This window comes from Triticum dicoccoides, chromosome 4A (assembly GCF_002162155.2).
Source record: "Triticum dicoccoides isolate Atlit2015 ecotype Zavitan chromosome 4A, WEW_v2.0, whole genome shotgun sequence".
NCBI lineage: Eukaryota > Viridiplantae > Streptophyta > Magnoliopsida > Poales > Poaceae > Triticum > Triticum dicoccoides.
This window is the reverse complement of record NC_041386.1, coordinates 220,220,601-220,245,486: the sequence shown is the minus strand read 5'-3', so window position 1 is coordinate 220,245,486 and position 24,886 is coordinate 220,220,601.

Sequence of the window (24,886 nt, the reverse complement as noted above, 5' to 3'; positions counted from 1 at the left end):
TTCCCATTCGCCTTGCACACTACCACTGGATTTTCCAACCACGTTCGATGCAATAATCCTCTGACCAAACTAGTTGCCTCAAGTTTCCTGATCTCATCGACAATGAATTGTTGCCGCTCCAAAGCTTGCTTCTGGACCTTCTGCTTGATGGGCCAGGCATGGGGACAGACATCAACGTGATGCTCGATTACCTCCCTGGGAACACAGGGGATGTCAGATGGTTGCCAAGCAAACACATCGACATTCACCCACGGGAAGGCAACGAGCGCGCTTTCCTATTTGTTGTCAAGGGTGGAGCTGATAGAACATACCATCAACGTCAACCAGCCCTGCCAGGACCTTCTTCATAGCAGGCGTAACAACCTTTGATCTCTTGCTATTGGAACTTTCTGGCAGGTCATCAACAGGCGTAGTGTACTTCGGAGAGACGCGCTTCCTAGATTCCTTGTCGGCATCCTCGCTATGTTTGTTCCCTTTCTTACTTCCCTTGGTGGGAGCGGTAGCTTCTGTGGTCTCTACAGCGACTGCTTCTCAGTACATCTTATCCACGCATATGATTGCATCCTTCTTATCCGATGGAATGGAAATGACGCGCAACGGCCCTGGCATCTTCAGTGTGTTGTAGGCCTAGTGAGATGCCGCCATGAATTTTGCCAGGGCTGGACAACCAAGGATTCCATTGCACAGCAAGGGGAGATCAACCTCATCAAACACGACCTTCTTAGTTTGGTAGTTCAATTCTCCTCCGAATGTCACTGGCAGCATGATCTTTCCCTTGGAGCGACTCCTGCCGGGGTTGATCCCTTGGAAAGTACCAGTAACCTTGAGCTCTTCATCTGCTATCTGAAGCTTGTTGAGAACCTTGGGGGAAATCAGATTCAACCCAGCCCCGCCATCAACCAACACCTTTGTAACCTTGAGGTTGCGGATCGTTGGTGAAACCAACAACGGCAAGCTCCCTACGGCGGTGGTGTGGTCAGGGTGATCCTCTTCATCAAAGATGATGGGCGTGCGGGACCATTTGAGCGGTTTCCAAGATTCTGCCGCAGGCTCCACAACATTGACCTCACACGCCCACTGTTTAAGCTGGTGGTGAGAGGAGTGCAAGGATACACCCCCCGTCAACGCATAGGGCGTCAGTCGCCTTCTAGAACTCCTGCTCGTTGGTTTCCTCTTCATCCCTTCATCGCTCTCATCATCGAATTCCTTCTTGTCATGGCCCTTAACAGGTTTCCCTTGGTGTTGGGGGACCTTGCCAGGGTGGCTTCCTCGGCCGCCTCGGCCTTTCCCACCAACATCGCCCTAGCCGTTCTCCTTATCACACTTCTCGTACTCAGCTTTCTGCTTTTTGAAGAGTTGCTTGACTTGATGACACTCTTGTAGATCATGGCCCTTGGTTCAATGGATCTTGTAGTACGGCCCGTCAGCCTTCACAGCCTTCTCGGTCGCCGTAGCTTCTTGGCAGTGAGTGCACGCGGCAACTTCCTTGCCAGGAGCTTCGGTCTTGGCCTTCTTGCTGGTACTAGGGACGCCAGACCCTTCGATAACCAACACTATTTTCTCCTTGCACTTCTTGTTGCATTTCTTGTTCTTCTTCTTCTGATTGGTAGCATCATCATCGTTTTCTGAGTCAACGTCGACACCATCTTCCTCTCCGGGGAGTCGCCTCCCCACGTCTGTTTGGGCACACTTATCTGCCAAAGTGTATAGCTCATTCAAAGTCTTGGGAACCGGGCGTTCATCTTGGAACGTATCCTGCAGTTGCGCATGTTGGACTGGAACGCAATAGTCACAACTGTCGGGTGGATGTCTGGAATGTTCCTGTGCACCCGACTGAATCTCTGCATATAATTCTGAAAACTCTCTCCTTCCTTTTGCGGGAGGAGCTGCAAGTCGTTGGGCCGCCCTAGTTCTTAATGGCCGCCCGTGAAGGCACCAACAAATTCATTGCACAGGCCAGCCAAGGTCGAGATGGAGTTCTCCGGTAAGTGCATCAGCCACGACCTCATGTTTGGCTTAAGTGCCAAAGGGAAGTAGTTGGCAAATACCTTCTCATCTCTTCCTCCGGCAGCTTGGACAGCAACGGTGTAAATGCTCAAGAACTCTGCTGGGTTCATTCTTCCATCATACTTTTCTGGTATCTCCGGCTTAAACATGCGAGCAGATGGCCAACGGACTTGTCGGAGCTCACGGGTGAAGGTGGGGCACCCAACCTCGAAAGGCAGGTACCCGTTTCCACAAGGCACGGGCTCGTCGATGTCGGGGCCATTGCGCCAATCAAACTGGCAGCGGGTTTCGCGACATCGTTCGATGGTGACACGCGCGTCTTCCCTCCGCCTATCCTGCAGGACCTGCCATTGGTCTTGATGGACTCGAGGGTCAGACGAAGCCATCGACACATCGTCGGGTTCTTGGTCATGTCGTCCTAGCTCCGTCCCCTGTGTTGGCTGCCATGGAGGGGACTGCACCGTTCACTACAAAAAGACACATCTGTGACATTTTGGGCCGAACGAATTTTTTCTGTGATACTTATGACACTTCTATGATGATAATTGTGACAAAACCCGGTAGCATCATAGATGTGGTGGGGTCCTACTTCTATGACAAAAGATCATGACAGAAAATGGGCTTTTCGTCCTGGGCGGGCCGGAGACGCAGCTGCATGACATTCTTTGGGCTGTCTATCGTGGAATTGTCACGGCAGATGTCCTCATAGAAGGACTTAGTTGTGGTGCCATTGCAAGGAGGTTAGCTTAAAGGGGTTAAATGGGACAAAGGACACGGAGAGTTTATACTGGTTCGGCCCCTTGCAGTGATGGTAAAATCCTACTCCAGTTTGAGGTGGTATTGCTAGGGTTTCGATTACCAGGGAGCGAATACGCTTTGCCTGGCTTTCGATCTGTTGTTTCTTGCCCTAAGCCACTGCCGGGTCGTCCCCTTATACACACGAGTAAATGTGCACGTGCAACACACGTTAATATTTAGGCAACATATTAATTGCACGTGGATATTAGGTATGCTATTATCTGTGTATTAATCCTGTGATTAGTGCAATATTTGGTATGATATTAATTGCATGTTAAACATGTTTAACGCTTGCCATTGGAGCAGTTTAGGTCGTTGGATTGACTTAGCTTGATGGCCGAGATTAATTGGATCTGCCCCTTTGGGTCATTTTATATTGGTATAGATGGGTTGACGCCCTGCGGCCTACAGAGTCCCGACCGGCTCATAAAATGTGTCCGGCTTGGTGACTTATCTTACATGCCTTATAATACAAGTTACATATACATGGCGGTTTATACTCACGGGCCATGAGCCGCCTCTCGGTTTGGGCCCCTTAACATGCCTACTTCATGAACTGCCACCTTCACATACTCATGGGCTTTGTCTAGATGAACCGCAATTGGGATAACCCGGCCCATCCTCGGCGGGTCATACCCAATAGTCATATCCCCAACATTAGACCCCATGTTGATTTGAACTTGTTCATGTCAATCTTCATCATTTGGAAAATCCTTCTTCATCTTCCCGTGAAATATTGTAACCCGCCATGACGTCATGTCTGGAAATTGCGGTAACCCGCCGTGACGTCACCTATAATTAGTACTACACACGGCCCAAATCTTAATAAATCTTTTTCTTTACTGACCGTCCGAAAATAGAGGCACCCGCGCCGCCACATATCCATTTTCCTATCTCCTCGATTCCCACGCATGCCACTTATCCTTCCAGCCTTATAAATAGGGCCACGGGTTCACTTTCCATTCTCCCCCTTTGCCTTCTGTCCTTCTTCTTCCTCCCCTCCCCGCGAGCTCCACCGCCGTCAACCTTCATCGACTTCGTCGACTCCGGCCGCTGCATCACCTTGAACGGACCAGAACGCCGCGGTGCTCCTCCTCTGTGAATCAGCATCGGTAAGTCTTCCCCTTTCCTCTTCATAGATCCGTGTTAGGGTTTCTCTGTTCGTCGGTGTTCATCACCGTTCTTCCCTTTCTCTATCCTAGATCGCATAGTTTTAATCTGAAAATAGCACAGATCTTGCGCGGTAACAGTTTTCGCACTTTTATTTGATGTGAGACTATATCCTCATTGCAATAGATTTCATCTGGACACTCCCATTTTTCTGCTGCCGCCATCTTAGGTTTAGCTTTTATTTCCTTTTTTCTGAATAGCTGCAGATCCAAACTTATAGCTTCAATCCATGAAACCTGTTTGTCCCAACACTTAGTAAAACTTTGCTTTTGTCAGATCTTGAATACCAGTATGTGTCATGGCGGCTTACATGTCCGACTTACAATTAATCATATATCATTAGTCCTCACTTAAGCCGCCATTCTGAGTATATACTATAACTGTTAACTTGTGAGTTCACCAACTGATTTAAACCGGCAAAATTTTCCCTTCCTTTAGGCTTTCTCTCTTCACAATGCTGCCAAAGACAGTCTATACATGCATTGGGTACCCTCCGTCGTCATCGAGGTCTCACTCAAAGATTTTGTCAAAATCGGGTATTTGCCCGCAAAGAGTGTTATGCATTATCGTGCCCCTAAACCTGGTGAAGAAAGACCTCAACCGAAAGATGGTGAAGTCATTGTATTCACTGATCACATGAACCGGGGCTTCTCACCACCCGGCTCTAAGTTTTTCTGAGATGTTCCACACTTCTTCCAACTTCATCCTCAAGACATCGGAACCAATTCCGTGTCAAATATCTGCAATTTTCAAGTCTTCTGCGAAGTATACCTTCAAGAGGATCCCATCTTCGACCTCTTTAGAGAATATTTTTACTTGAACCACCAAAATTAGTTCAAGAACTAGCTCAACTTGGAACTTGGAAGAATCTCGATTCAACGTAGAAGAGATGCCATCTTCCCTTATGCCTGTCTGCCGAGTCACCCAAAGGATTGGAATCAGACGTGGTTTTACTGCAAAGATACCTCTCCGGCTGACGAGAATCCACTGTCGGGTTACCATGTCGAGCACCAGGACCCAAAGCACAATCTTCCTGAAAAACTTACCACTGCCGAACGGGCAAAAATTGCTCCTACCATTGCAAAGGTTAAAGCTCTGCTAGGAAACGGGTTAACTGGCATTGATTTGGCCAGGTGCTGGGTTTCTTGGCGGATCATACCCTTGAGTCGCCGCACCGGCTTAATGTGCACTTACACTGGTGGTGTAAAAGATCCACTGCGCCACAGCTCTGCACCATTAACTGATGAGGCGGTTAACGAAATGGTTAATTCCGTTCTGAATGAAGATCCAGAAGATTGCATTAAAGTGGGTCTGGACCCTTTCTGCAAGCTTAACCCGCCACCGGATGCGAGTCTTTGAATTTACTTACCTTTATCTCATTATTCAAATACTTTATTAACTCATCCTTTGATGATCTTTTCAGGCTAATTCTGACTTTTGGAAAAAGAAGTATGATCCTGAAGCTTCCAAGAAGGCCAGGGCCGCCAAGAAAACCACCAAGAAGACAACCAAGAGAAATAAGAAACCAAGCGCCTCTGATCTGCTTAATCTGGATGACACCTCTGAGTCGGAGGTAGCCCTTGACTCTCTTGGCTCGTTTTTCAACCACCTTATTGACACTGACTATTATCAGGATGACACGGGAGCTAGCCAAGCAGCTGAAGAAGAGGTAACTATTATTTCCTCCGGCTCAGAAACTTTGCCAAGACAGGAACTTCGACAAGTAACCCGGAAAGTAAGGTTTTCACACCCCTTGGCTTATTTAGATCCTCACTTTCTTTTGAAGCAACAACAACACGAGAATCAACCTCAGACCCAGACCAGTGGAGGTGAAGAGTTGTGCTCCGGCTTACCGAACACTCGCGCTCCTCAAAAACGTCGAAACGAGGTTCTTTTTTAACTTTAAACTCTTTTCACCTGCCAGCGGGTCTTATTTACTTACCACTTAACTCTGTTGATTCAATTGACCAGGAGATTGCCCGTTCTTCCTCTGGCGACTCAACGCAAACCGAGTTGCCGGCTTTTAAAACTTCCCCTAGGTAACAATAATTATCTTTTATTCTGTATCTCTTTATACTCTTATACTCATTCTGACTTATCACCTCCTGTGTAGTGGACAAGCAAAGCCTAGCAAGAAAACAAGGGTTTCCAAGCCAGCTGAGGATCCTAAAGTTATTGAACAGGAACAACAAGTCTCTGCATCTGATGTTTTTGAAAAACAACCAGATGACCCTGCCCCTGATGTTTCACCTGAGATTTTGGATCTCCGCATTTATAACACCAATATTAACTCTTCGAACCCTGCACCAACAATCCCACTTAAGCCGTCGGAGACTCACACCGATGATGTTCTGATCACTAGCACCGACTTTACAAAACTGGGAAATCCAATAGCTTTGGCAAAGCATACTGCCAAGCAAGAGGTTATTGAAAGGCGGAAGATGAGGTTTGACGTCGCTCATTATGCACAATTGAGCAGCAGTGAGATACTCTCTAGCTACCTTAGCCAAGTACACAACAACCACGATCTTGAAGTTGATATGGTGAAGCAAATGCACCAAAAGTATGAGGTATGACTTCCACCTTTGAATAATTATGTACATCCTGCCAGCCCCCAAGTCTACTGGTTATGATAAAATTGAATAGGCTGTAGACTTAAAATAATCCATAAGCTTCTTGTCATAGACTCCCTCCAAGGCCGGTTGTCATAGTTAAAATTAAACCGGATGTTTAAGCAATTTAGCATTGCGTCCGTAGTCCCCAAGGGTCGGTTTAATCAGCATGAATGAGCCGGTCCTGTTTACCATTGGTTAAGAAAGGAGAGCTTTTTTGTGTAGCCCTCATGAGTCGGCTGTGATTGTTTACAGCACACCTGGTTCATCATTTAGAAGATACAAGCAATATGCATTAGCCCCCAAGTGCCAAGTAGTCTTGCTTGCAAAGTGCTTATGACTTTATTTATAAGAGCCATTTTACTTAAAGAAATTCTTTGACAGACATTAACCCCCATGTGCCAAGTAGTCGTGCTTGCAAAAGACTTGGGACTTATATTCTTGTAATCCTGTTATGAATGTGTTGACAACTCTGTGCTTCATACAGGCTGCTACTACTGAACTTGAGTCACAGTTAAATAATGCAAAGACTCGGCTGGCGAATTAGGAGTCTAAGACCCGGAAAGCTGAATCCATATTCCAGTTTAGCATAGCTGAATCAGAAAAGCTGAAGACCAGTTTTAAGACGGATAAAAACACTTGGGCTGAAGAAAAGACTGCTTTAACGCAGCAAGCTGAAAAAGCCGAGGCAGCTCTTCAAGAGGTGACCACTGAACTCACCGGCTTAAAGCACCGTGTATCTCAGATGGTTTCTGCTATCTTTGGTGAGTTGCTTTGCTAATCATCAAAATGTGAATCCTTGCCATGATAATATAAACCGCCATTAACCAATCTGTGATTTATCCAGGTCCCAGGAGCAGCAACCTTAACCAGGACATGCTTGTGAAGCTCAAAGCTGTCTACACACTTGTCGAACAGCTATACACCGGAACTCAACGTGCACTGGCTGCAATTTCTCCAACGAATCAAGCACCTACTCTTTTGATAGATGTCTTGAAAAAACTTTCTGTGCTTCCTGCTAGGATGGATGAAATGAAGCGATCGTCTGTGAGAGCCGGTGCTGTGACGGTTTTGAGCCGGGCCAAGGCATGGGTACCAGAGCTTGACCCGTCTGAGGTAGCCACTAGGTACCCAAGCTTGAAAGAGGATGGTACGCCGTTTGATCAGAAGGACTTCTCTGCTTGCGTGAAAGAGATACGCACAATGGCGACTATGATTGCCAATGACTCGGACCTTTCATAGTACCATAGGGCTTATAACAAGGAGAACTAGAAGATGCCGACCCCGGCTTATAGAGTGATGGACTTAATCCCCCCAATCTGTAAGCATACTTTTTCCCCTGAAGTTGAGCCATCTGATCTTATAGATGACGAGGCTGAATTTCAAGCTTTATCTGGCATCAATTGGTCATCACCAAACTTTTAGATGGCGGAAGAGGACGAAGAACCGGAAAAGGATGACCCAGAAGCCTCAAGCCAGCAAGGCCAACAAGAGTGAACCACAAGGCGGTTTATATATTTGATTCTTGGAAAAAACACTTGAGCCCATTTGGCTCATGGAGTCATGTAATAGGGTAGTAAAAACTTGAATCTATCGTGCCATCGTGCACGTTTCTGTTTTGCGCAATACTGCTGATCTGCCAATTTGAAAGATGATCATTTTACGCTTATGACAGTATTGATTTATGCAGATCAAACTCGATTATTCTCCTACACACAAACAAGTCACAAGTGCCCTGGTGGTTTACCGCCGGGCGGGTCATGATACCTAGTTAAAGGCCACTGGGGACGAATAGTCCATAATCAGGGCTAGTCTGGCCATAATTTTTAACATAATAAAATGTCATACCTGTGGCATGTGCTTAGACTACCGGCTTAACATCTTTATATGGTTTAGAGTTTGTAGAACTATAACTCCAAACATAATATTATGATACTCTTGATGACTTAGAGTCTGCCATCCTGGCGGGTTGTAGAAACCCAAAAGATGCTTCAAATATGAGCCATAAGTAGGGCAGCTTGACCCGATGTGTAAAAACCAGATGGCAAAAAAGAAATCGTATAAAGAAAAGAAAGCAAAAAATTCGAGGCTTTTAAAGGCCGCCAAACCAAAGTGTCTTCTTCGATGAAACTAGCATGAGCCACTGGAAGGTACGTGCTTTCCGTGAGCCTGACTCACAGTACCCAATCGACATTTGAACCCAGATAAAGTCAAGTCTTGCTTTATAGACTTATCAGGAGTACGCGGGGTCAGAGTAATAGCATACATCACAGGACGATTTATCCAAGTTTCAAGGAAGGCGGCTTATGAAACCTGGATCTATCCTGACTATCTGTAAGCCATGCTCTTGCATGACAAGCCGGCGTTTTAACCTTAACAAGCTCAGATCTTGGTCGAATACGCCATAAAGACTAATCGTTAAGAGTTCAGCGGGTCAATCAGAATTACCTGATGGAGTTGAAGCAGCTGGCTACAGGTAGGATGACCCGGAAAGGTTATGTTCTCTTTGCTCAAATACGCCTATGTTTGAACAAACCTAGTCAAGAGGGTAGTAACGCTATGTTCTCTTTGGTCGAATACGCCTATGTTTGAACAGGAAGCCCCCAAGTGACATACTGAAAAATTGTGCTCGTTAGGGACCTATGTTTGAGCTGTGCCGCGCATCCAACTCTCTTTGGTCCCTGTAATTTGGGCGTCAAGCCTCTTAAATGAACGTGTAAGAAGATGATAAAGACTCAGCTTCAAAGAAGTGAAACGACAGAGGCCCTGACTTATCAGGGATGCCAACTTTATTATACTGTCTATAATATATACACCATCAGATTATGTACATCATGAGAGCCGGTGGCTCAAGTATAGTAAGGCCGAAGATGAGCAATGTTCCATGGCCGGCGAGTCTCCTCCTCCGATGTGTGTGAGTCCTTGTGTTCTTGAACATCAATAAGGTAATATGACCCATTATGCAGATTCTTACTAACCACGAAAGGTCCTTCCCAAGGCGGTGGTAGTTTATGCATATCCGTTTGATCCTTGATGAGCCGGAGCACCAAATCTCCTTCTTGAAAGGTTCTGGTTTTGACCCGATGGATGTGATAACGACGCAGATCTTGCTGGTAAATCGCTGAACGAGCCGCCGCAATATCACGCTCCTCATCTAACAGGTCAAGTGTGTCCTGACGTGCTTTTTCATTGTCAGCTTAAACATAAGCCGCCACCCGGGGTGAATCGTGACGGATATCACTTGGGAGAACCGCCTCTGCTCCATAAACCATGAAGAAAGGTGTGTAACCCATAGATATGTTAGGGGTTGTATTGATACTCCATAACACTGATGGTAACTCTTCCACCCAACAACCCGGCGTTCTTTGCAAAGGAACCATAAGCCGGGGCTTGATACCTCGTAGAATTTCTTGATTAGCCCGTTTCGCTTGACCATTGGACTGGGGGTGAGCCACAGAGGATACATCAAGTCGAATATGCTCTTGTTGACAAAATTATTTCATAGCGCCTTCAGACAGATTAGTACCATTATCTGTTATAATGTTGTGGGGAAAGACAAAACGGAAAATTACCTTCTTGATGAATTTAACTGCTGTTGCGGCATCACACTTGCTAACTGGCTCTGCTTCAACCCACTTAGTGAACTTGTCAACTGCCACCAAAAGGTGGGTCTTTTTATCTGGGGACCTCTTAAAAGGTCCAACCATATCAAGCCCCCAAGTCGCAAACGGCCAAGTAATTGGAATCATCCTCAACTCTTGAGCCGGAACATGAGCTCGCCGTGAAAATTTCTGACAACTGTCACGTCTGCCGACCAAATCCTCAGCATCGGCATGAGCCGTCAATGAACAAAAACCATGAAAAAAAGCCTTGGCGACGAGAGATTTAGAGCCGGCATGATGACCACAATCTCCTTCATGAATCTCTTGCAGAATCTCACAACCTTCTTCAGGCAAAACACAACGTTGAAACGCCCCTGTAACACTGCGATGGTGCAACTCCCCATTAACAATCGTCATTGACTTAGATCGCCGGGTTATCTGCCTGGCTAAAATGTCATCCTCAGGTAACTTGCCTCGGGTCATGTAAGCCAGATACGACACTGTCCAATCAGGAATAGCATGAAGAGAAGCCACCAACTGTGCTTCCGGGTCAGGAACAGCAAGATCCTCCTCTATAGGCAACTTGACCGAAGGGTTAAGCAGAATATCCAGGAAGGTGTTAGGTGGGATCGGCTTACGCTGAGACCCTAACGAGCTTAAACTGTCAGCCGCCTCGTTCTTCCTGCGATCAATATGCTCAACTTTGTAGCCCTTGAAGTGGCAGGCAATAGCGTTAACCTCTCGACAATAAGCCGCCATGAGTGGATCCTTAGAATCCCAAGTGCCAGAAACTTGTTGAGCTACCAGATCTGAATCACCGAAACACCTCACCCGGCTTAAGTTCATCTCCTTAGCCATCCGAAGACCATGAAGTAAGGCCTCATACTCAGCTGCATTGTTAGTACAAGGGAACATTAACAGGAGAATGTAAGAAATTTATCACCTCGTGGGGAAGTCAAGACAACTCCAGCCCCTGAGCCTTCCAACTGCCTGGATCCATCAAAGTGAATAGTCCAATATGTGTTATCTGGCTTTTTCTGAGGTGTCTGCAATTCTATCCAATCATTGATAAAATCCACGAGTGCTTGTGACTTGATGGTCGTACGAGGTGCATATTTCAAACCACGGGGCCCAAGCTCGATGGCCCACTTGGAAATCCGGCCCATGGCTTCTCTATTTTGCATGATGTCCCCCAAAGGAGCAGAGATGACAATAGTAATGGGGCGACCCAGAAAATATTGCTTAAGCTTCCGTCTTGCCATAAAGACCCCATACGCAAGCTTCGGCCAATGCGGATACCTCTGCTTGGACTCAATAAGTACCTCACTGATGTAGTAAACAGGCCGTTGAACCGGATATTCCTTGCCCGCCTCTTTCCTTTCCACCACAATAGCTACACTGACGGCCCGACTATTAGCATCCACATATAACAACAAAGTCTCCTTATCAATAGGGGTAGCAAGAACGGGTGGCTCAACCAACTGTTTCTTCATATCCTCAAACGCTTGATTAGCAGCCTCACTCCAAACAAAATGATCTGTCTTTTTCATCATATGATAAAGAGGAATAGCTTTCTGACCTAACCGGCTTATGAACTGGCTTAGGGCCGCAATACGACCTACCAGACGCTGAACATCATTAACACACGCCGGCTTAGCCAATGAAGTAATGGCTTTGATCTTCTCCGGGTTAGCTTTAATGCCTCTGTTAGAAACCAGAAAGCCCAAGAGCTTGCCTGCTGGTACACCAAAAACACACTTGGCCGGGTTAAGCACCATCTTGTAGACCCGGAGATTGTCAAATGTCTCCTTCAAATCATCAATCAAGGTATCCTTCTTCCTTGACTTCACCACAATGTCATCTACGTAAGCATGAACATTACGCCCGATCTGATTGTGAAGGCAATTTTGCACACACCGCTGGTAAGTCGCCTGGGCACTCTTGAGCCCAAAAGGCATAGACACATAGCAGAAGGCTCCAAACGGAGTAATGAAAGCTGTCTTCTCCTGGCCCTTAACTGCCATCTTGATCTGATGATAACTAGAATAAGCTTCCAAAAAACTCCAACGCTCACAACCTGCTGTAGCATCAATGATTTGATCAATACGAGGGAGAGTAAATGGATCAGCCAGACAAGCCTTGCTTAAGTCCGTATAATCCACACACATCCGCCAAGTGCCATTCTTCTTGAGCACCAACACCGGGTTAGCCAACCACTCAGGATGAAAAACTTCAACGATAAACCTGGACGCCAAGAGCCGGTCCACTTCTTCACCAATGGCCTTCCGCCTCTCCTCGTTAAAATGATGGAGGAATTGCTTGACCGGCTTAAATTTCGGATCAATATTAAGAGTGTGCTCAGCGAGTGCCCTCGGTACACCTGGCATGTCTGAAGGCTTCCATGCAAAGATGTCGCGGTTCTCACGGATGAACTCGATGAGCGTGCTTTCCTATTTTGGATCCAGATTGGCGCTGATACTGAACTTCTTAGATGAGTCGCCAGGAACAAAATCAACCAATTTAGTGTCATCTGCCGATTTAAACTTTAACAAAGTATCATGCTCCGTGGTTGGCTTTTTCAAGGATGTCATGCCCGTTGGGTCAACATTATCCTTATAAAATTTCAGCTCCTCTGTTGGACAAACTGATTCAGCATAGGCAGCGTCGCCCTCTTCACACTCCAAGGCCACCTTGAGACTCCCATGTACCGCAATGGTGCCCTTGTAACCCGACATCTTAAGCTGCAAATAAACATAGCAGGGCCTTGCCATGAATTTAGCATAAGCCGGCCGCCTAAACAAAGCATGGTAAGGGCTTTTGATCTTAACCACCTCGAAGGTTAGAGTCTCTGATCTAGAATCATGCTCATCTCCAAAGGCAACCTCCAAAGATATCTTACCCACTGGATATGCCGACTTACGAGGCACCACCCCATGAAAATCGGTGTTCAACGACTTAAGATTTTTGTCAGTCAGCCCCATGCGACGGAAGGTTTCATAATAAAGTATATTAATACTGCTGCCTCCGTCCATGAGTACCTTAGTAAATTTATAGCCTCTGACCTAAGGCGCCACCACCCGTGCCAGGTGACCCGGATTGTCAACCCAGGGCAGGTGATCCTCACGGCTCCACACAATAGGCTGCGCTGACCACCGTAAGTAACATGGCACCACCGGCACAACAGCATTCACTGCCCTCTTATGCAGCTTCTGATCCCGCTTACACAGGCTAGTGGTGAAGACGTGGTACTGCCCACTGTTCAATTGCTTTGGGTTGCTCTGATAACCTTGTGGTCGTGGGTTCGAGCCCCACGATGGGCGCCAACTGTCGTGGAATTGTCACGGCAGATGTCCTCGTAGAAGGACTTAGTTGTGGAGCCATTGCGATGAGGTTAGCTTAAAGAGGTTAAATGGGACAAAGGACACAGAGAGTTTATACTGGTTCGGCCCCTTATGGTGAAGGTAAAAGCCTACTACAGTTTGAGGTGGTATTGCTAGGGTTTCAATTACTGGGGAGCGAATACGCTTTGCCTGGCTTTCGATCTATTGTTTCTTACCCTAAGCCGCTGTCGGGTCGTCCCCTTATATACATGGGTTGACACCCTGCGGCCTACAGAGTCCCGACCGGCTCATACAAATGTGTCCGACTCGGTGACTTATCTTACATGCCTTATAATACAAGTTACATATACATGGCGGTCTATACTCACGGGCCGTGAGCCGCCTCTCTGTTTGGGCCCCTTAACAGTCCTACTTCATGAACTGCCGCCTTCACATACTCATGGGCTTTGTCTAGATGAACCGCCATTGGGATAACCCGGCCCCTCCTCGGTGGGCCATACCCAATAGTCATATCTCCAACACCGTCCATGATGGAAAAAACTGTGGTAGATGCGAGGGCGAGGAAAATATTGGGGAGTTCCCGATTACGGTGGGTGGTCGGGTGCCGAGCGATGCACGTTTCTCTCATACGTACACGCGTGTGTGTGAGGCGTTGGGATCTAACTGAACCCGAGTGATTGCACTGCAGGCTACGCGTTACTGAACCCGAGCGATCGATCGATCCCTTGCTGTTAACTGAACCTGAGTGATTCCTTCACTACTGCTGCTAACTGAAGCCGATCGAACACTGCTGCCTCCTTCCCTTGATGAACATTGAGCGTTGTTGAGGGGATTTGCATGAACATTTCCCGGTGGGGGGTTGGATGAACAGGACCCCATGGTAGTAGAGGCCGTTGCTGCTGGATGAACAGTACCTCGATCGATCGAGCCGGTGGATGAACAGGACCCCGTGGAGGGCTGGATGAACAGGACCCCATGGAGGGCTGGATGAATAGTAGCCGGTCGAGGGCTGGTTGAATAGTAGCCAGTGGAGGGCTGGATGAACAGTAGCCCGTGGAGGGGTGGTTGAACAGGACTCTATGGAGAGGGCTGGTTGAACAGTAGCCGGTGGAGGAGCGCACAATGGAGGCTTGATGAACAGGAGCCCGTGGATGAATAGTCGCAGGTGGAGGATGGAGGAGGTCGACGGTGGATGAACAGGAGCCCGTGGAGGCTGGAGGAGGTCAAGGGTGGAGACGAACAGTATCCCGTGGAGTCCCATTTTGCGGTACGCCACACCCCTCCCGATGAACAGGACCCCCGTTTCAGCCGTAGTGCTCCAACACAAGTCTGTTTCCTCTGTTTTGCGGTACGCCACACCCGTCCTGATCAACATGACCCCGTTTCGACCGTAGGAGGTCCGCTTCCTCCATGTGCGGTACGCCAGACCCCTCCCGATGAATAGGATCCCGTTTCGACCATGGCCGATTTAACACAAGGCTGTTTCCTCCGTTCTGCGGTACGCCAGGCCTCGTTTCCATCGGTTGTTCTGTCCAAGCCGGTTGGCTCCCGATGAACACGACGTCACATTCCATTTTGACCCAGCTAGTTGCCTCCCCATGATCATGATGATGGCACCACTTCTCCATTTCGACCCAGCCATGTACACGAGCCCTGGCCGTACGTATGCGTGAGTAGGCATTCGAGACCCCGCCCGTATGTACGTATGTGGTCGTATTTTCTTTCTTGCACCCTGGCCACTGTACGTACATGTACATGCTACGTGCGCGCCTCTACTATGACACGTGCGCGCCTCTACTACGACACGTGCACGCCTCTACATCGACCAGTATGTACGTACACGTTCGCGACCAGAATGACAACGCTATGTACGCTTCGACCAGGTGGGTCCCGATTGTCAGGCACTTCCTTCCGTGCGAAGAATTAGCTGGTGGGTCCCAACAGTCAGGGGAAACATTTTTTCACGAAATACGGAGGACCGTACGGTGGGTCCCTGCTGTCAGGTGGAGGAATCATTATTTTCCGCGTAATAAGGAGGCACTTCCTTGCTGCGGCCGTGGACCCAGCTGTCAGCCTCTCCATGTACAGTACTCTTCCGATGGAAGTCGTTCCTTGACCATGTTGACCACGCCGCGCCGAGAGCACTAGGGCGGTGGACGACGGTGAGGCCTAGGAAGGGGATGACGCGGAGCCGGGGAAGACGCGGCAGTGGTTGCCCACACGGAGAGGAGTACGAGGGTTCACTGGTTCGGCTGCGGTGTGAAGCTGCCGTTGCCACAGAATAACAGGGGGTGTGGGTGAGTAGAGGGATGGCCAGGCCAGCGGTGGGAGTAGTAGGGGGCAGTGAGGCCTCCGCGGCATCACAGCCAGCCACGGGAGGCAGGAGCACGCGGCACGACCTGCGCTGCTTTGGGCGGCTGGAGCAAGAAGACCAGAGGTTGAAGAAGCACTACGACCGTTGGATGGACATCATATGGTCACTAGAGCTAGAATCGTTCATATTGACTAAGTTGACAATGCCCTCCGTCCCCGTCAACTTAGTAGGCCCACAAGTCAGCCTCCCATTATGCTGGGTCCCAGCTAGCAGGGGGAGTATTCATTTTTTGTGCATAATAAGGAGGCACTTCCTTGCGTGCGAAGATATAGCAGGTGGGTCCGAGCTGTCAGTGGCGGGAACGTTTTCTTCATGAAATACAGAGGTCCTTATGATGGGTCCTAGATGTCAGGTGGAGGAATCATTATTTTGCGCGTAATAAGGAGGCATTTCCTTGCGTGCGGCCGTGGACCCAGCTGTCAGCCTCTCCACATACAGTCCACTTCAGATGCATGTCGGTCGTTGACCATGTTGACCATCCCGCACCGAGAGCACCAGGGCGGTAGATGACGGCGAGGCGAAGGGAACGACACGGAGCCAGGGAATACTCGGCAGTTGTTTCCCACACGGAGGGGAGTACGAGGGTTTACTAGTTCATCTGCCATCGCTAAAGAATAACAGAAGGTGTGGGTGAGTAGAGGGATGGCTGGGCAGCGATGGCAGTACAGTGGGGCGATGAGGCCTGCGCGACAGCATAGCCGGCCGCGGGAGGGGGAGCAGGCAGTCCCACCGGCTCTTGTTTGAGCGGCTGGAGCAGGAAGAGCAGAGATTGAAGAAGCACGACGGCCGTTGGATGGACATCCAACAGTCACTGCTTGTGCGTCAACATTTTTAATAGGAAAGCCTCAAATCTGTGGAAAACAACATACATCCCATGTGCCATTATTTCTAATAATTTACAGCCCATTTTCTAATTCTTAAGGGTTTTTGGAGCCCATATTCTTTTTGTTAGCATTACAATCCATATTGTGGCCACGTTTAAAAATTATATGAAAATTTGCATATTTTGGTGCGGTCCAAACTGTTTTTAATCCCGAAATTTCGAGTCACATTCAAACTGATTTTAGAAATAAATGTATATCAATATAAAATCCAACAAATTGTCCACACATAAAAATCAATGCAATTTAAAATCTCGAAATGAATAAATAAATTAATTTGGATCTAATTGCCGGTTTGATGTGTTTTAAAAATGTACAGTCCATTTCTCATTGCTGATAGGCCATTTTCTCGGCCAGCCGAATGAAGCTCTCCTCGTCTTGAAAGATTTACAGCCCAACAGGCCTGACAAAGCGACTTACTTGACAAATCACAAAAAAACCGGGCTAGCCATTTTCAAAAGAAAGAAAAAAACTACTGGGCTGGTCTGTGGTAAACACAAAAGAAAAGTCTGTCTAGACAGGCCAAAGTGCCCTGCACAGCCCAGTTGACACCCTCCTTCCGTCTCAAAAACAAATTAGATAAATGCCACTCCAATTATGGCAATTCATAAAAATGCCACTGCAATTTCCAAACTTTGAAAAATACCACTGCAATTTTTGCAAACTTGCAAAAACGCCACCGCAATTTTTACAAACTTTGAAAAACGCCACTCTAGACTTCGAAAAATGCCACTGGAAATGGCATGAAATGGAATTTTTCAAAGTTTGGAAATTGCAGTGGCATTTCTCGGAATCACTAGATTTGGAGTGGCATTTATCAAATTAACCCAAAACAAAATCACTAGGCGAGCTACTGGGTCCCTGGTGTCAGCCGCTCATTGTGCAATTCTCTCGTTTATTGACTATGTTGACAATGGCATGGGACCCAGATGTCAGAAATCCATTCGGAGGAGCCATTTTTTATTGGCTTAAAATAAGGAGGCACTTGCTTGCGTACTGCCATGACCTTGGTGGTCCCTGCTGTCATCCTCTCCACGTAAAATCATCTCCTGATTATGTACGGGTCAACCTGGTAGGCCCACAAGTCAGCCTGTAAACCCATGGCAGACAAATACAACCCATTTTCAAAAATAACATACCATTCCATACGTTCAAACGGAAAGTTCAACATTTAGAGCAAAGTAACAGGTCTAATCCAGATATATAGTACTGAACTTCCAGGTTGACAACCATCATAGCCAAGTTAACTATCTACTCCCACTAATCTCTACTACTATAGTACATCTATTTTCAAACTTTGCTGGGCAGTGGTTTCCTCCCATACTGCATCAATCTGTAACGTGCATTTCTTGCATCGTATGGTTAAAAATAGTGGTGAATCCTTGCAATGTTGGCCATCCATTTAATGCATCGGATGGCTAAAATTTGCTAGCTCTGTACCAGCCTGCAGAAAAAGCTGCTACCAATGGGCCCACATTTGCATTCACATGTTTCCTCTAGAATTATTCTGCTGTACCTAAGCTGATGGAGTACTAGAATGCTCTTACAATTATGATGGCGAGTAGAATCCTCTAAATTCTACTATTGTCTTTACAAGTCTATAAATTATCTTATATGGAATTAACATACTTTCCTATCAGTGCCTCTGTTCTGCAAAGAGTTGTGTGTGGAGCACATGATTTTTGACGTGTCTATCTCTATTTTTTCTCATACCTTTTACAATTGTGATGAAAATTTGTTCCCACACGACCGTACAAGCAAGCTGAACAAAAAAGGAAAGAAATATCCCGGGTCTTTTGAGTATTTGTACAACTCGACTGATTTGTAAACTAAATCCATGACTCAAAAATCAAATTGTAACTCAGACATGCAAATCACATGCCATTGACTAGTACTCTAGTAGTGTACAAGTACTAACTTACTCTTAGCTAACTAGACGATGCTGGCCGCCATCTACGATACATGTTAAACACCGGCACCGGCGTCCTCCACCTCGCCTTGGACTTGCCAGAGGTGCGATAGGGCGCGTTGCTCACGCACGTTGTCCCTTTCCATGCCGGCGTGGTCCACCGAAGCTTCGGCTTCTAAGCGGGAAACCCACTTGACGAGCTTGTAGTAAAATTCGGCATCGCGAACGCGTGCGTGCCTGACAGCCTCCAGGGCTATTTGCCGAGCACTGGCCTCCACGTAGTCGGCCCAGTTGCGGGCGCTCTGCTCGTGACTCAAAGCGTCGGTGCACTGCTGCTCCATGTCCTGCTGGCGGCGCAAATCAGTGATACGCTCTTCCTCCGCTAGGCGGCCGCGCTCCAACAACTTCTCATACTCCGTATTGCCATCTAAAGACCAATAGAATGCCTCCTCCCTCCGGCTACCTTGCGGTGAAAAACCGAACACTAGTTCCGACGGTGACCGCCTCCGGCGTCGCCTATCGCGGACAGGCGGGGGCATGGCGGACGTGGTGAGAGCGAGGATAAGTGGCAAACAACGTCGGCCCGGTGGGGGCTTATGAGGATAGGGCGAGTTGGGTGATGGTGCCACCGGAGAACCCCGAGAAACAATAATTATAGGCAGAAGGTAGGCAAACCAGCGTGCCGCGGGAAACGCGACGGTCATCGCGGTCATTGGAATTCAATGCATAAGCAGGCATGGCTTAGCGCGCCAGCTTGGCGTGGAAAACTAGAAAAACTCAAATTATGACTACGTCGTCCCATCTCGTCAGTGGTGCGTCTCGTCCATGCTGGGTCGCACGCCGGCATGATGGTCAAACGAGTGCACTCGAATCATCCAGATGAGGTACTCCCTCCTTATCAAAAATGATTCCACCACTCATCATCTACCTTGGTTGGTGAGATTTTTGAATTAAGCCCTGCAAACCGGAAAGGAGGTAGTACGTGCGTGATCCGCTATTTATTCGTGTTGGATCGAGTAGGTCGTTTTTTGAATTGAGCCCTGTAAACTGGAAAGGAGGTAGTACATGCGTGTTCCACTATTTATCCATGTAGGATCGAGTAGGTCGGATAGTGTACGTGTAGGATTGAGTAGGTAGGATGGTGTACATGTACGATCGCATTAGCTGATGAACGTTCGCTGGGAGATAGGGCATTTGCGAACGTTTTTGCTGGCAGTTTCTTCAGATTCGCATGGCATTTTCTTCAGAGCAGCATGTTAGTTTCTTCAGAGGTAGGCATTTTTATTCAAAAAACTACCACTTTGGATCTTGCGTCGCAACTAAAACTGTCAGGAGTGCATTAGTAGGCTAGCTAGTGATTGATCAGTAACTTGTAAACACTGAGTGAACAGAAATAAGGATCTGTTAGTAACTTGTAAACACTGAGAACACAGAAATAAGGATCACGTTGTGCACAGCAGTAAGAGCCGATCTGTTCGAAATGTTCACAGGAGACTCACAGGCCTGGCATTGTAATATGTTCACATTAGTAGCCCAAATTCAAAACCAACCAGTACGATTCCCATACATATGATCAACATGTTAATGCATCTTAATGATTCACAGATCATATACAAATATGTAGCTCCAAAAGCAAAGATCTAGAAAAAACATCTGTTCTTCCTACTAACATGGATGCTTCTCTTGGCCAACATTCAGTATAGAGTTGAGGGAGTCCTGGATTAGGGGGTCTTCGGACAGCTGGACTATCTCCATTGGCCGGACTGTTAGACTATGAAGATACAAGATTGAAGACTTCGTCTCGTGTCCGGATAGGACTCTACTTGGCGTGGAAGGCAAGCTAGGCAACACGGATATGGATATCTCCTTCTTTGTAACCGACCTTGTGTAACCCTAACCCTCTCCGGTGTCTATATAAACCGAAGGGTTTTAGTCCGTAGGACAACAACAACCACAACATACAATCATACCATAGGCTAGCTTCTAGGCTTTAGCCTCTCTAATCTCGTGGTAGATCTACTCTTGTACTACCCATATCATCAATATTAATTAAGCAGGACGTAGGGTTTTACCTCCATCAAGAGGGCCCGAACCTGGGTAAAACATCGTGTCCCCTGCCTCTTGTTACCATCCGACCTAGACGCACAGTTCGGGACCCCCTACCCAAGATCCATCGGTTTTGACACCGACATTGGTGCTTTCATTGAGAGTTCCTCTGTGTCGTCGCCGTTAGGCTTGATGGCTCCTACTACCATCGATAGCGATGTGGTCCAGGGTGAGACTTTTCTCCCCGGACAGATCTTCGTGCTCGGCGGCTTTGCACTGCAGGCCAATTCGCTTCGCCATCTGGAGCAGATGGAAAGTTACGCCCCTGGCCACCTGGTCAGGTTTGGAAGCTTAAACTACACGGCCGATATCCGTGGAGATTTGATCTTCGACAGATTTGAGCCTCTGCCTTGTGCGCCACGCGGTCACGATGAGCATGACTTAGCTCTCCCATCGGACAATGTTAAGGAGATCGCACCGGCAGCCGCTCCGACCCTCAATTCGGAGCCAGTCGCGCCTTCCGCGGATGGGTGGATGGACCCCGCCATGGAGGCCTTACCCTCAGCGGCGATCGAGCCGAACATCAACCTTTCCTTGCACAAGAGCCGTGTTATTAAACTGCCGAATCCTTCTCCGGCCACGGACTCCGAACCGCCTGCGCCCGTTCCTATCAAATCCGATTGGGCGCCGATCATGGAGTTTACCTCCGCGGATATTTTTCAGCACTCGCCCTTTGGCGACATACTGAACTCATTAAGGTCTCTCTCCTTGTCAGGAGAATCCTGGCCGAACTATGTCTGGCAGGAACGGGATGCAGACGACGAAGAAATTCAAGGCCCACCCACCTGGTAGCCACTGTCGATGACTCAACCGACATGCTTGAATTCGACTCCGAAAACATCGACGGTATGGACGATGATGTGGGAGGCGAAGAGGAACCACCGCCCACAGGGCACAGGACGTCCACCTCATCATATGACGTATACATGGTGGACACACCAAAAGAAAATGACGACGAGGAACGGAAGGACGCAACGAAGGCTTGTCCCCTCGAGAAGCAATCAAAGCGGCGACATAAGCGCCGCCCCAAATCCCGCCTCGGCAGAAATAACGATCATACAGACCTAGCGTTGGAGCATGGAGAACCACTGCCGGACCACGACAATACGGAGAATCAAACCGAACAAACCAATTCTGTCAAAGATAATAGTCCGGATGACATAACGCCGGACAGACACCCGGAGCAGCAGCATGCCCGTCAAAGGTTTGTGGCCACGACGAGGAGTCTGAAAAAGCAGAAGCAAAGGCTCAAGGCTGCGCAGGACACACTCCAAATCAGATGGAGTAAAGTACTCAACACAGCAGCGAAGTATGGTGGTAATTGCCCCACCAAGAGCTACCCGAATTCGATGAGGAGGCCCCAGATCTCCCACAACCAAAAATGAAAACAGCCACCTGGCCGGATAGACGACCTCACGGCCAACATGGAGTGACAAACAACTCAACTCACAAGTCAATAAGCGATCCACACGAGGGCTCGCACCAAAAGGACGGCGCAACCAGATCCATCTATGGACCACGCAAGCGCGCCCTAGCATATGATGAACACAACAAACATCAGAACAACGCGGTACACCCAGATACAGGGGTGCTGCACACCCCCTATGTTTCACCGATGAGGTGCTGGACCATGAATTTCCAGAGGGATTCAAACCCGTAAACATAGAAGCATACGACGGAACAACAGACCCTGGGGTCTGGATTGAGGACTACATCCTCCATATCCATATGGCTCGAGGAGATGATCACCACGCCATCAAATACTTACCCCTCAAGCTCAAAGGGCCATCTCGGCACTGGCTTAAAAGCCTCCCCGAAAACTCCATTGGAAGCTGGGAAGAGTTCGAAGATGCTTTTCGGGAAAATTTTCAAGGGACTTATGTCTGACCCCCGGATGCGGACGATCTGAGTCATATAACTCAACATCCCGGAGAGTCAGTCCGAAAGCTCTGGAACAGGTTTCTTATTAAGAAGAACCAAATAGTTGACTGCCCGGACGCCGAAGCCTTGGCAGCTTTTAAGCATAGCGTCCGCGACGAATGGCTTGCCAGATACCTTGGCCAAGAAAAGCCGAGAACAATGGCAGCATTAACAAGCCTCATGACCGCTTTTGCGCGGGTGAGGACAGCTGGCTAGCCAGATGCAGCACCAGCGACCCAAGCACATCCGAAGTTAGAGATAAAAATGGGAAATCCCGACGCAGCAAAAATAATAAGCGTTGGAATAAAGAAGACAGCCCGAAGAGCACGGCGGTACACGCCGGATTCCGAAGCTCTTGGCCAGGTCAGTAAAAGCCGCCCTTTAAAGGCGCTAGAGATGAATTGTCCAGCCTGAACAAAATTCTGGACCAAGTATGTCAGATCCATAGCACCCCTAGTAAACACGCTAATCTTACCCATAGAGAATGTTGGGTCTTCGAGCAGTCCGGCAAGCTCAACACCGTACACAAGGGGGAGGATACACAAAGCGAAGATGAGGATGAGCCTCTCAAGCAAGACACTGGGGAACAAAAGAAGTTTCCATCAGAAGTCAAAACAGTCAACGTATTACACATGATCAAGGGAAGCAACGCGGCCCTCCCAAATAAATATGCCCAAGGGTCTATCACCATGAAACCCTGCCACTGGTCGTCTCAAACGATCACTTTCGACCATCGCGATTACTCAGCAAGTATCCGGCGAGCAGGATGGGCTCCCCTGGTATTAGACCCAATAATTGACGGATCCCACTTTGCACGAGTCCTGATGGACGGTGGTAGCAGTTTAAACCTGATATACCAGGATACAATCCGCGAAATGGGGATAGACCCAACGAAAATTTGCCATAGCAACACTACCTTTAAAGGAGTAACGCCAGGCCCAGGGGTTCACTGCGCGGGCTCCCTGCTACTAAAGGTTATATTCGGCTTCCCCGATAACTCCCGTAGTGAACATTTAACCTTCCACATTGCTCCGTTCCAATGCGGTTATCAAGCACTACTTGGACGCGAAGCTTTTGCTTGCTTTAATGCAATACCGCATTACGCTTCCCTCATGCTCAAGATGCCCGGTCCACATGGCATCATTACAGTGAACAAAAGTATTAAGCGATCTTTGCGCGCTGAAGAGAATGCGACTGCCTTGGCAGCCGCATACTAAAAACGGCCTCACCAACTAAAACATTCGATAGGTCGTCAAGACCACTGACGCGGTTAGACGAGTCCGGCGCTGCTATATATAACTTGTACCGGATTGATGGCCACACCCCTATTACAAATACAAGGGGCTCAACACGCGCAGACAAGTGGCAATTTCTACTCATTTCTAGTTATACATGGTTTCTTTAAAAAACCAACTTTTTGCACGACAACTTTTTCACCTAAGTTCCTCTCTTTTATAGATAACCATCGTGCTACACCCGTCCAGGATACGGCACAACGGAGACACAGGTGCAGACGTGTAGCAGGGACCCGCTCCAAGGATTCTTTTTAGATTAAGACCCCGCGTAAACCTTTTTTACTGTCTCTTGTTGATACACATCCACCGAATTCTCAGCACAATTGAGAAGGATGCTGACGTCTTGGCATGTGGCCACGTCAGAATAACGCACGCACCTGGACACAAGGGGCTTCTTACAAAGGGCACTATTTAGGCCCGGTTTATACCATAAAGACTGAATACCTTAGGGAGTGTTCGGCGTTGCGAGTTTGGCCTTATATGCATTAGCTCCGAATCATTATCTTTGGTCAAATGTTGGGTTTACCAGGCTCCTGTGTTTTGGTGCCTTACATTCCGCTTTATCGGCTAAGGCAGCACCAGGAGAACTACTGTGATTGTGCCCTGGTTCATCCGGACAAGCACCTCAGTAGAGAAAGCCGAAAACTGACTGTCATGATATAGCGTGAGACTGGTCAACCACTCGATGACCTATCGGAATGTTAGAATTCCTCCGCCATAACAAAGGGCCATTTTCCGGCCAGGCATGTACGCACCCCGAGATCGGGAGAGTGCGGAGCCACCAGGGGCTATCTAGTAGCCCCACTGTCAAACTCCTATGGCTAAGTGAAAGTGTTAAAGCATTATAGTCCGGTTGCCTCGTTCGCTGCGC